The following is a 12,713-nucleotide window of genomic DNA, read 5'->3' as shown; positions in this document are numbered from 1 at the left end:
GATAAGATTATGTAATATTCTGTTCACATGTGTAAATCCTCCATACCCATCTATATTATATATATCCAAAAGTCATCTAGTCATGTACGGCTGAATAATACAATTGACTCTCCCATTTTCTTTCATATCTTTTTCTTTACATTGTTTACTTTTCAAACTATGGCTATAGGTAGAGATCAAAAGGAGAAAGGAGAAACAAGATTTGTGAGACAAAAAAATGAGGCTCAATGGTGGTGGTGGTGGTGTCGTCATAGTAGAGAGAAAGAGTGTGAGAGATAGTTTGAGAAAGAGAGAGAAGAATTGTTAATGAGAGTGGCACTATGGTCAAAATTTTACAAAAATACTTATTTTTGTGATGCCTAATAATTTTTTCATATTTTATGATTATACTATATTATCATGGGTATGAATTTTTATTTATGGGAATTTTTAAAAAATATGGCTTTTATACCACCAATGTGCAAAAATATAGGAGTTATACTTTTCTTAATTTGTATGGGAAATTTATTAAAAAAAAAATTAAAGAATGTGAAATATAATTAGTAGATAACTAAAATACGGAAATGTCACTTTTTTTTTTATCATAGTTATGTTTTCTTTGATTTTGAAGGTAATTTTATTTTTTATTATTTTTTATTTTTTTCCATAATTTTTTTATTATTTTTTTCCTTGTTTTTTCTTCAATTTTTTCCTTTTTCTTTTTTTTTTCTACCAATTTTTTTCATCATCTTTTTTTCTTTTCATTTTTTCATTCTTCATCTTCTTTTTTTCATTTTTATTCATTTATCTATTTTTTTTCTTTTATTTGTATTGTTTTTTTTTTTTTTTCATATTTTCCAGTTTTTTTTTCATTCTATTTTTTTTTCATTTTTGTATTTATTATTTTCTCCTTTCATTTTTTTTTCTTTTTTTCACACATATAAACTTTTTTTTCTTTTTTTTTCTTCTTCCATTTTTTTTCATTTTTTTCTACCAATTTTTTCATTCATATTTTTTTTCTTTTCATTTTTCTTCTTCTTCTTTTCATTCTTATTTATTCATCTATTTTTTTCATTCATCATTTCTTTTGTTTTTTTCATTTTTGTACTTATTCTTTTCTCATTCTATTTCTTTTTTTTTCACATGTATATTTCAACATTTCATAATTATTCCACTATTTTTTATTTTTTATCTTTTATTATTGTAATTTTTTTATAGTTTTTTCCACTATATGTAAAAAAAAAAAATCAAATCAATTTTTTCAGTATTTTCTTTTTACTATAACACTTATAGGAATACCAAAATTTGGAAAGAAAACTAATAAAAATATGAAAACGTGAATGGGTAACTGGTTACCTTCACATTCTTTTTATTTATGTTTCTAAGGGTAACTGGTTACTTTCACGTTCTGGTGTGTGTATATTTATGGTTTCTTTATGGTAACTAGTTACTTATGTTACTAAAATCATAGTTACTTCTTCTTCCTTTTTTAATGAAGTGTTCTTCTATTTTTCCCTTCAAATTTGATGTTTCTTTTCATATTTAATATGAGTAACTCGTCACCTCTCTTAGGTAACTGGTTACCCCTCTTATGACAGAAAGTTACTCATCTCAGGATAACTAGTTACCCATCCTGGTGCATGTTATTTAAACTAGCTCTAGGATTTTTTTTTAAGATTAATCAAGTAACCGGTTACCCTACCAAGGATTTGAAAAAAAAGTACAATCTTAAAAAAAAAATGTTTATAATAAATAAATAATAATTTTAAAAACAATTCATATTACAAAAAAAAATTTGCAAAACAACCAAAGAAAAATTTAATATAAAATTAGTAATATAAAAAAACAAATAACCTAAAAAAAATAATAATCAAATTACAAACATATCCTTCCAAAATTGATTAAGAGTAAAACTATGACATAAACTAACTTTTATACAAAAATATGGGAAAATAAACCCATAAAAGTGAAAATTCTTAAAAAAAGCCATAGATTAATTTTTTTTTTGAAAAAAAATCATATTTTTGTACACTCTATTAAAAATCTCATATAAAATGTAATTTCCTCTTTATTTATTTATCTTATTTAGATAATTTTAAAAATAAAGTTGTAAATTTATAATAAAATAATAATTTATGATAAACTCACATACATAATCTATAAAGATATATATATATATATATATATATTTATATAATAGGTTGGATTGATTTTGTCCATCAATCAAACTAATCCAATTAATATAAAAATTTCAAATTCAATTGTAATCGGTTATCTCCTTTTTTATAATTAAATTGATTTGGTTTTATTTAATTGTAGCCTAAAAGAAATAATAAGTCAAACAAGATAGTTCGTACTTAGTATATTAACATGCATATGGGAATCATTTGGAAAGGAAAAAAAATGTAATATAAATAAGGCAAATTCTTTAGTCCCTCCCATGATTTAGTCCCATAAGTGAGGCCCATTAAATTTTCCAAGTGTCATGATGTGGGTTAGTTTAATGTATTTATTTTTATAGTGTTTTACCCATACAATCGGTAATATAAACTGATTGTGAATAGTTGTATTGATGTGGGTGTTAAAGGTAAGGGCATTGATGTAATTTTATGTCCAAAAAAGTGTACAGTTGAGAAGAATATGGTCATCTTGGTGTTGATTTGTAACTTATTTACGATATTGGTAAAATATCATTTTGCTTGTGGTAAGTAATAATATTATAGCATAAAGTAAAAAAACCTGAACTAATCAGTTTAATTTTTCTTTTTTGTGTATCTGTGAATTGTGTTAGTAAAAGCTTAAAATATATTTTAATGGTTGGATGAATGAATTAGCACTGATTAGGTATCTTAGTGTTATATAGTTAATTTTGTATGAATTTTGGCCATTATGTGATTAGGTACCTAAGAGTTTCACTTTCCATAAGTATTTTTTTAATGAATTTTTTTGTAACAAAATTAGAGTAGATTCTAAGAGTACCAGAATATTAATACTACTAAATGTAATGTAACTAAGACTATGGCATGATGCATGGTAACTTTAATAGCTTTCATCTTTTTTCTCTTATTTAAAAAATTACCTAATTATCTTGCAATCGCGTTGGTATATTCTCACAAATAAAATTATTCTTACAAATTAAACAACAACATGTACAATTTGCACTTAACTTTCTAACAAAAAAACTTGAATGAAACCAAAAAAATATCACAATGACTTTCATCAAACGGGGTTTGTACAAGACAATTGTTAATAAATACTATTATTAACTCAAACCACATTTAATTATAAAAACTAGTCATACATAAATAGTTATTAATTTCCTAAGAGTCATCAAGAGGTATATGTATATTTTAACACATCCTCAACTAAACACCACAATACCACCATCCACCATGGATCCAATGGCTGAAAATAGATGAAGGACTAAGTCCTTCAAATCCACCGTGGATCCAATATCAAATAAGAGAGAAAGAAGAATGGATCATAGAACACGCAACGCGGGAAGGGTTATTCATACACATGTTAAACACCGCTGATGGTGCTGGCTTAGTCGTGGCCTTATGCGATCATACCATACAAGACGGAGGACACTTCCACTAATCTTTTTTCTTTTTCTTCTCCAGTTTTCAGTTTTCACACATGTATCTCTTACGTATCCTTGAAAAAACACCTTTCCAAAGCTCCTAACAAACTCAACTACGTGTCACAAACAAAATCCCAAGCCACAAACGAGACAGAGAAAAATAATTAAAATAAATAAAAACAGAGGAAGAATAATCAATAATAATAGTATAGGAAAGAAATTCTGATTAAAAAAAATTATAATACAAGAAAGAAACCATATTAAGTAAAAGCCTACCTGTCATCCTAATCAGTCATCAGTCCCACACGCAAAAGCAAAAGAACAATATTTATCAGTGTGCCCAAAACCCAAAATAAAAAAACCACTCTTATCTTCTTCTTTCTTAACCCCACCAAATTTGATCTCATCCGCATCAGTACCCCTCATTCACTCCCCGTTTCTTGTCTTACCTTTCTATATACTAATGTCTATAATCAATTAACTAATTATCAGTGTCAACTGAGTTTCTTCAGTGTAAATTCTCATAATACAAAAGAGTTCTCTCTCAAGAAAACGCACTTTCTCTCTCTAGAAAACTCAGACCAAAAATTCAAATTGCCAAAAAGTCATTTCCTGATCCCATCAACCCTCTATTTATAGGCTTAGAATCAGAAACTGATATCCCCCTAGGATCGAGATAGTTTATTATTTGTATTATATTTAAATTACAAGAAATATTCAAAATACAACAGAATCCTCAATTTGAGCAAAGAATGAGAGATTCTCGCGTATGCTCAGTCCGAGTCTTGCTGAAGTCGTTTCTGGGAATTTGACGCAGTCTGGTCTATTTGGTTGATGAATATCGTCTTCTGGTCAAACACATGCATGTTGGATACATACAAGTGCTGGTCGGACATATGCATGCCATTTCTTTACTTGCACAACCGTGCACTTACTGGACATATGCATAAGGACCAATCCTTCGTCTCTCCTCGGACATGCGTCCGACCACGCCCTTAGACTGCTCCTCGGACCAAAGTCCGACCACACTCCTTGGACTGCTCCTCGGACCAAGGTCCGACCACACTCCTTGGACTGCCCCTCGGACCAAGGTCCGACCACACACTCTTGGACTGCTCCTCGGACCAAGGTCCGACCATACTCCTTGGACTGCTCCTCGAACCAAGGTCCGACCACACACTCTTGGGCTCTCCTCGGACCAAAGTCCGACCACACCCTTGGGCTCTACTCGAACCAAAGTCCGACCACACCTTGGGCTCTCCTCGGACCAAGGTCCGACCACACCCTTGGGCTCTCCTCGGACCAAAGTCCGACCATGCCTTTGGAGTGCTCCTCGAACCAAAGTCCGACCGGGCACACCCTAGCCCAAGTACTCTCCTCGGGTGCACTTGGCTTGGACATGACACCTCTCAAGCAATCAAAACTTTCACTGATGTACTGAGCTGCTGCTAAGCCAGATCACCCAACTATTCCATGCCACTTTGTCATTTCTATGCCACGTCATCACTTTCAAATTTTTGGGATAACATTTGCCCCCCAAGTTTATTATATTATACTTCACATAATAAACTTTTTTCTCCACAGTTGACGGCATTATAAAAATTAACTGTTCATCTTCCCGCCATGCAGCAGACCACAACTTACAGGCCACGATCACTGCAAAAAACTGCCCATGATCGTGGGGAGAAAAAATAGCCCCGGAATGCCAAGGGTCCAAAAATAAGTAATAACTCCCACTTTTTTCCTTTAAATAACCCCTACACTTACACATTCTTCTTTACACAAGAAAATCGCATTTTTTTTTTTAAAAAACCTCTCTTTCTTTCTTCTCTCTTGGCCGAAACCCCTTGTCTTCTCCTTCCTTTGGCCGAATCTTCAAGGGACTTCAAGGGAAGCTCTCCATTCCTTCAAGCAATCTCCAAGCAAGTCAGAGGTTCTCCAAAGTTGAGTAAGTCTTCTTCCCCATGCCTTTACATTGTTATTTTTTCAAAAATTTCATGAAAAACCCATGTTATGGCCGAAACCCCATTGATAGCTTTTTTTGTTGAGTTTGTTCGTGAATCTCATAAGAATGCTTGTATAATGTGTTGGGTGGATGTTTTGAGGGTGTTTGTGCTATGGGTAACCCAACATTATCCTCAATTTCATAGGAATTTCAAGAAAAATAGGTTAATTTAGCATAAACCATGATTATGGGTCTTGGGGTTTTTGATAGCATAGAGGGTTTCAAGAACATGAAAAACTTTTCCACTTCCCTATTTTGATCTTGTGTTTGTATGTTTGGATGAGAAAACATGTTTATGTTAGGGAATCTAGGGCCTTGCTTTTTCGAATTGGGTTTTATGGTTAGAGTCTGGGTATGAAAAATGGGGTAAGTTTTAAAGATATGGCCGTTCGGCCTCCAATTTTTCTGGGTAAAAATGTGGTCCGATCGGACCACATATGTACTCCTCGAACCATACGGATCCACCCCCTTGGACACCCATGTTCGATCGGACCTCTTGGGCTGTTGGTGCTGGGGCTCTTCGGGCGCATTCGGACGTAAGGCACGCCACCTCCCGAACCTCCTCGGACGTCTCTCCTCGGATGCACACGGCTGGGGCACGCTTCTCCTCGGGCCTATGGTGTCCGACCGAACACACACTCCTAGCCTTCATACGTGCCTCGTAGGATGCACAAGCCTTCCTTGGCACTAGGCAATTTTAAACACTTAGAAAATTTTAAACATTTTTAGGCACTTTTAAGCACTAAAAATCTTTTTTCCATGCATGCTATATTTTTACCACTTAGAAAAAAATTTCTAAGTGTAAAAATAAATTTTGTTCTTGTTGGATTTTATCTGTATGGTTACTCACCTCCCCATTTTTTATTTATTTTTGTAGATGAATCGCTCTGATTATAGGGGAGGTGACAACCATACGGACTCCGATACTTCTATCCCGCAGTCAATCGAGACTCCTCTAAACAGCGATTCCTCATCAAAATCGTCCAGCAGTTGTACTCTAGAGGACCGCCTTCGCCGCTTCAAGCGGATCCTTCCCCGCTCAGCCCTGTATTTCCTCCACGAGGAACAGTTTCTCCAACAAGCTTCACAGTCGAAGATGAGGGTGAAGAAATCTAATAGACTTCCCCAAGACTAGGATCCACAAGTTGCCCGCAGAGCGGTGCAGAAGGTGGTGGAGCGCAGTGACGCCCGCACTGCAACTGCTTCAGGATCACCCTCTCAGAAGTTTGCCACCGTGATTCAGAACTTGGCCATTCAAAGGCCACGGAAGGGGAGAGAAGAAGAACCTTCCTGGTTCACTGCCCAGCCTTCAAAACTTAACCCCGAGTCGTTCCACAAACACATCGAGGCTTTGGGTTTGAGTGGGGTGAACGTGATATGCCCAGGCTCTCATCAGAGAGCCAACAGGCCCGGTGGAGCATACTGTGCCTGGTCCAGGCATCATATCCATGCAGGAGCGACACTTCCATTACATCCATATTTCCGGTCTATAGCGGATTATTTCAATGTCTCCCCATTCCAGATCGCACCGAATGGGATCCAGGCATTGTCCACGTTGTACATTCTCTATTTTCTGCAAGGTTGGGACGAGCCTACCCTTCATGAGGTGCACTATTTGTTCGACTTCAGGACCAATCCTACCCACAACAACACGGGCTTCTTTCACCTCTATCACAGGCAAAGGGGGATCACATACCTTAGTGGGATCTCCCACAAGCCAAACCCCGGGAAATATTACAGGGAATATTTCCTCACTTCAGATATCAAGGCCAACAACTTGGCCTTTACACACGCGGGTCCGTTCCAGCGACCCTTGCCTACTAAAGGGATGTTCAATCGAGCGGAGGCGTTGGCTAGCATGAGTACCGAGGAGAAAGACGTGAAAAGATTGGTCACTGTGGACTACCTTCAGATGGTGGGCCTGATACCGTGTGACCAAAATATGGCGGTGGAAAGTACCACTGGAGAGAACAACACGACTGATCAGTCCAATGCGGGCACGGAGATAGTGACTGACCAGTTTTCTCCTGGACCCTATCCGCTTTCTCATAGACCTGGCGACCTCGTCATTAGGGAGCCTCAACCTGAGCCTCAGCACAGATCTGCTATTCCTGCTCGGTCCGGGAAAGGAAAAGCCATCCAGATTGAGAGAGAACTTAGCTCATCTTTGGATGACGAGGATGACTTCATTGATCAGATTCTCAATTCAGGTCTAGTAGTCATAGGAATATGTTTAATAACTTGGTGATTCGAGATTAAAAAAATTGTAGTAGTAATATACTTATCTAAATTTTATTATATATATATATGTATTTTTTCTAACGAATCTCATGTTTTCCTCTTTTGCAGACTCGGAGATGTTCAGACATTGCATCGTTCCTCCTGCTCCAAAAAGGAAGTCTGGCGAAGGAAGTGGTCTCACTCCTCCGAGGAAGGTCCCAAGGGCAGTGCCCCCGAGCCAGGGGAGACAACCTGAGGGGTCAGTGACGATCCCACAGTTGACCCCTTCGTCACTCCCCCCATCAGCGAGCCTGACTCCCCCAGGCCCATCCGGCCTAAGCGAGGCGCTCCGAGCTGCTAATACCAAACTCAGGGGGCAGCTGATCAGACCCTCCGTGATTCATCGACGATTCAAGGCTTTGAATCTTTTCCTCGACTCAGCGTTGATGTTGTCCTAGATAGAGGAATTGCTCAGCTGACAAATGTAAGTGCTCTACCACAAGATAGATTGTTACTTACGTTAATGCTTTGTAGTAACTTTTTGTTTTTCATGCAGACGCTTATGACCTTCTGTCACGCCCAGCAACGATCGGTCGATTACAAGGAGTTGATCAAGGTCCTAAATGATCGACTCGTGGAGGCTCGAGCGAAAACGGACGCTCTTCAGTCCAAGCTGGAACAGGCAGAGAAGACTGTGTCGGAGCAAAAGGAGTCTCTCAAGGGGTTGGCTGATGGGAATAATCAGCTAACCCAAGCCAACAAATCCTTGACCGATCGGCTAGACGGACTGACTCGTGAGAACGAGGGCTTAGCTCGCGAGAACGAGGGACTGATTAGCGAGAATGAAGAGCCGAAGCAAGAGAAGGAGGCTGATCTAACCCGCTACGAGGAGACCTGCTTCAACTGCTTCTACCAGGTGTGGAAGCTAAATAAACCCCTCAAGCTCGACTTCCTGACCAATGAGATCCAGGCAGAGGAGCTCGCCAGATGTGAGGCCAGGGCTGCTGAGGAAGCTGCTAATCCTACTGGCCCTGCACCTGCCTCCTCTACACTATCATTCCGAGCGAGTGGAGCAGCTGAAGCCGAGGAGGGGGTTGATCAGCCTACCAGAGCAGCACGCCAGTGACTCCTCATCCTGCTAGAGCACTCTTGCATGACCAGTTGTAGTCCTACCAGTTTTTATCATAGTTTGTTTTGTTTCTTATACTTTTGCTCGTATGATTGAGCTATTTGGCATTTGCACTTTACTTTCCTTTTTTGGCTAGCTTGGAACTTTTAAGTCTTTTTACATTTGAGACATTACAAGTTTATTTTGAATAGTAAAGTTTCTATATGCCTTAAACCTTCACATAAGTATTTAGTTTTCTAACTTAGAAATTCTAAACATTTCATAAGTCCATACTAAATATACTTCCTCATGCTCTTATTGCTCCAACATTTTATGAGCATAACTTTTATTATCACATGAATATCTGTTTCTAACTTAAAATTTTAAAAATTCCAAGTTACTTAAGATTTGTCAAACAAGTTAGCTTAATGGCCTTTTTAGACTTCCAAATTTACAAGTCAGCCCAAAAACAGATATCTTTGCTCGTGCTCTTATTGCCTGTGTTGAAGTACACGCCAGTATACTCTATGTGCCCCCCAAGTGATTGAGGGTTAAAAAATCCTTGATCACTTGCTACTTGACCGAATTTGTCCGAGCAGTGACTACTCGTGAAACACATAGAATATACAAATATATTTCAGCAGTTAACCAATACAAAAACATGCAACTATTTAAACGTTGGTCTTTCATCTCATGATACCGACCAGTTGAACACTGTCCAGTATATATGTATACTTAGTTTTAGAAGACCTGTTTTGTTTAAATCATAATGACAGTTGAACACTGCCAAGCAAGAATAATCAACACATATGCAAAATTTGTAGCAAGATTCGACCTCGCTGCGCATGATCTCTTTTATTACTCGTAATAATAAATGACAAAACGTGTCTAACAACGAGTTTCAAACAAAATAACATTGTTCAAAATAACATGAATGGTTAGCAAATAGCCAGTTCACAAACAAAAAACTTAAATAACAAGTTAAGCACTTGATACAAAGCAACTACTCTGTAAGCAGTATTTATTGATAATATTTCCTCAAGTGCTCGCCGTTCCAGTAATTCCTGATCAGCTCTCCATTTAACCGAGCCAGCTTGTAGGTGCCGGGTGGCAAGACTTGCTCAATTTGATATGGTCCTTCCCAGTTTGGTCCTAGCACACCAGCTGCTGGGTCTCTGACAAACACCTTTCTGAGGACCAAATCTCCGACCTGGAACTTTCGATCTCGGACTTTGGAATTGAAGTAGCGCGCCACTTTTTGCTGGTGAGCAGCAACTCTCAGGTTTGCTTCCTCTCTTCTCTCCTCGAGGAAGTCCAAGGATTCTGCCAACAATTGATGATTCTCCTCTTGGTTGTACATGGTCCTTCTATGAGATGGTGGGTCTATCTCCACAGGTATCATGGCTTCATACCCATATGCCAAAGAAAATGGGGTATGTCCAGTTGCTGTCCGAGCAGTAGTCCTGTATGACCAAAGGACTTCTGGTAATTCTTCCGCCCAAGCACCCTTAGCTCGCTCCAGGCGCTTTTTCAGAGTGTCCTTCAATGTCTTGTTTACCACTTCAACCTGCCCATTTGCTTGTGGATGGGCTACTGAGGAGAAACTTTTTGTGATGCCATGCCGAGTGCAAAAATCGGTAAATATGTCGCTGTCAAATTGGGTGCCGTTGTTAGACACTATCTTCTTAGGCAGACCATAGCGACATATTATGTTCTTAACCACAAAGTCCAACACTTTCTTCGATGTGATCGTGGCTAATGGTTCGGCCTCAGTCCACTTAGTGAAATAATCTACTGCAACCACCGCAAACTGTACTCCTCCTTTCCCTTTGGGCAACTTCCTGATCAGATCAATACCCCACACTGTAAAAGGCCATGGACTTTGCATTTGCTTCAATACGTTTGGGGGCGCTCTGGGCACTTTAGAAAATCTTTGGCATTTGTCACACCTCTTCACATATTCCATAGAGTCCTCGTTCATGGTAGGCCAGAAAAATCCTTGCCGCAAGATCTTTTTAGATAGACTCTACCCCCCAGCATGATCTCCACAGAACCCTTCATGCACCTCAGCTAATAAATTCTTTGATTGGTCGGGTGTTATGCACCTGAGTAGAGGTAAGGGATACCCTCTTCTATACAACACCCCATCCATCATGGTGTACCTAGCAGCTTGCCTCATAATCTTCCTTGCTTCATTACGTTCCTCTGGGAGGGTCCCTTGCTCAAGATAAGTGATGATGGGGGTCATCTAGGTGTCAGCTATCGTGATCGGCATGGCCTCTTGTTCATCAATGCTCGGCTCCGCCAAGTATTCTACCGGTACTATATTCAGAGTTTCGGCATCTTTTGCACTAGCTAGCTTTGCTAGAGCATCTGCATTAGAGTTCTGCTCCCGTGGTACTAGTGTGATGGTATACTCCTCAAACTGTGCTAGAATATCTTTGGTCTTATTTAAGTATGCCACCATGCGTAGGCCCCTTGCCTGGTACTCCCCCAAGACTTGGTAGACCACCAATTGGGAATCGCTATTTACTTCCACCGACCGGGCACGTACATCTCTAGCCAGTCGCAAGCCTGCTAGATGGGCTTCATACTCCGCCTCATTGTTAGAAGCATTGAATCCGAATCTTAGTGCACAATGAATTCGGTGCTTTTTTGGTGTGACCAATATAATTCCAGCTCCTGAATGATGCTCATTCAACGATCCATCAACAAAAAGTTTCCAAGTAGGAAGTTCTTCTTTCTGCATAGCAACACTCTCTTGCTGGTTGGGAACATCAGCGATTCCGGTACATTAAGCGATGAAATCTGCCAAAGCTTGACCCTTAATAGCAGTCCTCGGCTGGTACTTGATTTTGAATTGGCCTAACTCAACTGCCCATTTAAGTAGCCGACCAGACGACTCCAGCTTCTGTAATACTTGGCATAGAGGCTGGTCAGTAAGGACCTTAATGGGGTGTGCCTGGAAGTATGGCTGCAATTTTCGTGATGCGAGTACCAGGCAGTAAGCCAACTTTTCGATTACGGGATACCGGGACTCTGCTCCTATCAATCGCTTGCTGACATAGTACACCGGGTGCTGCACTCTATCCTCCTCTCGTACTAAGGCAGCACTAACAGCATGCTCTGTAAATTCTAGGTACAAAAAGAGGTCTTCTCCATCAACTGGCTTAGAAAGGACAGGAGGTTGGGCCAAATGCTCCTTCATGGCCTGGAAATCTTGCTCACATTCTGCAGTCCACTCAAACTTCTTGCCTCCTCTAAGCAGGTTAAAAAACGGGACGCACTTGTCCGTTGATTTCGAAACGAACCTGCTTAGAGCTGCAATCCGCCCAGTCAAGCTTTGTACATCCTTTATTCTAGTTGGAGACTTCATTTCTATGAGAGCCTTTATTTTTTTCTGGGTTTGCCTCTATTCCTTGGGAGTTCACAATAAACCCAAGAAATTTTCCAGAGCCCAGTCCAAATGAGCACTTGAGGGGGTTTAACTTCATGCTGTATTTTCTCAGTATTGCAAAGCACTCCTCTAAGTCTCGCACGTGCCCTTCAGCTTCCTTTGACTTCACCAGCATATCGTCTACGTACACCTCCATGCTTTTGCTGATTAAGTCGCGAAACATACCGTTCACCAAACGCTGATAGGTAGCCCCTGCATTCTTCAGTCCGAAGGGCATGACCTTATAGCAGTATAGTCCTATATCTGTTCGGAAGCTGGTATGCTCTTCATCAGGAGGATGCATGCTGATCTGGTTGTACCTCGAATATGCATCCATGAAGGACAATGTCTCATGACCAGAGGTTGCATCTACCAACTGGTC

Source organism: Humulus lupulus, chromosome X, assembly GCF_963169125.1.
Source record: "Humulus lupulus chromosome X, drHumLupu1.1, whole genome shotgun sequence".
NCBI classification, from domain to species: domain Eukaryota; kingdom Viridiplantae; phylum Streptophyta; class Magnoliopsida; order Rosales; family Cannabaceae; genus Humulus; species Humulus lupulus.
The sequence above is the reverse complement of the archived record's forward strand: the minus strand, read 5'-3'. Positions refer to the sequence as shown.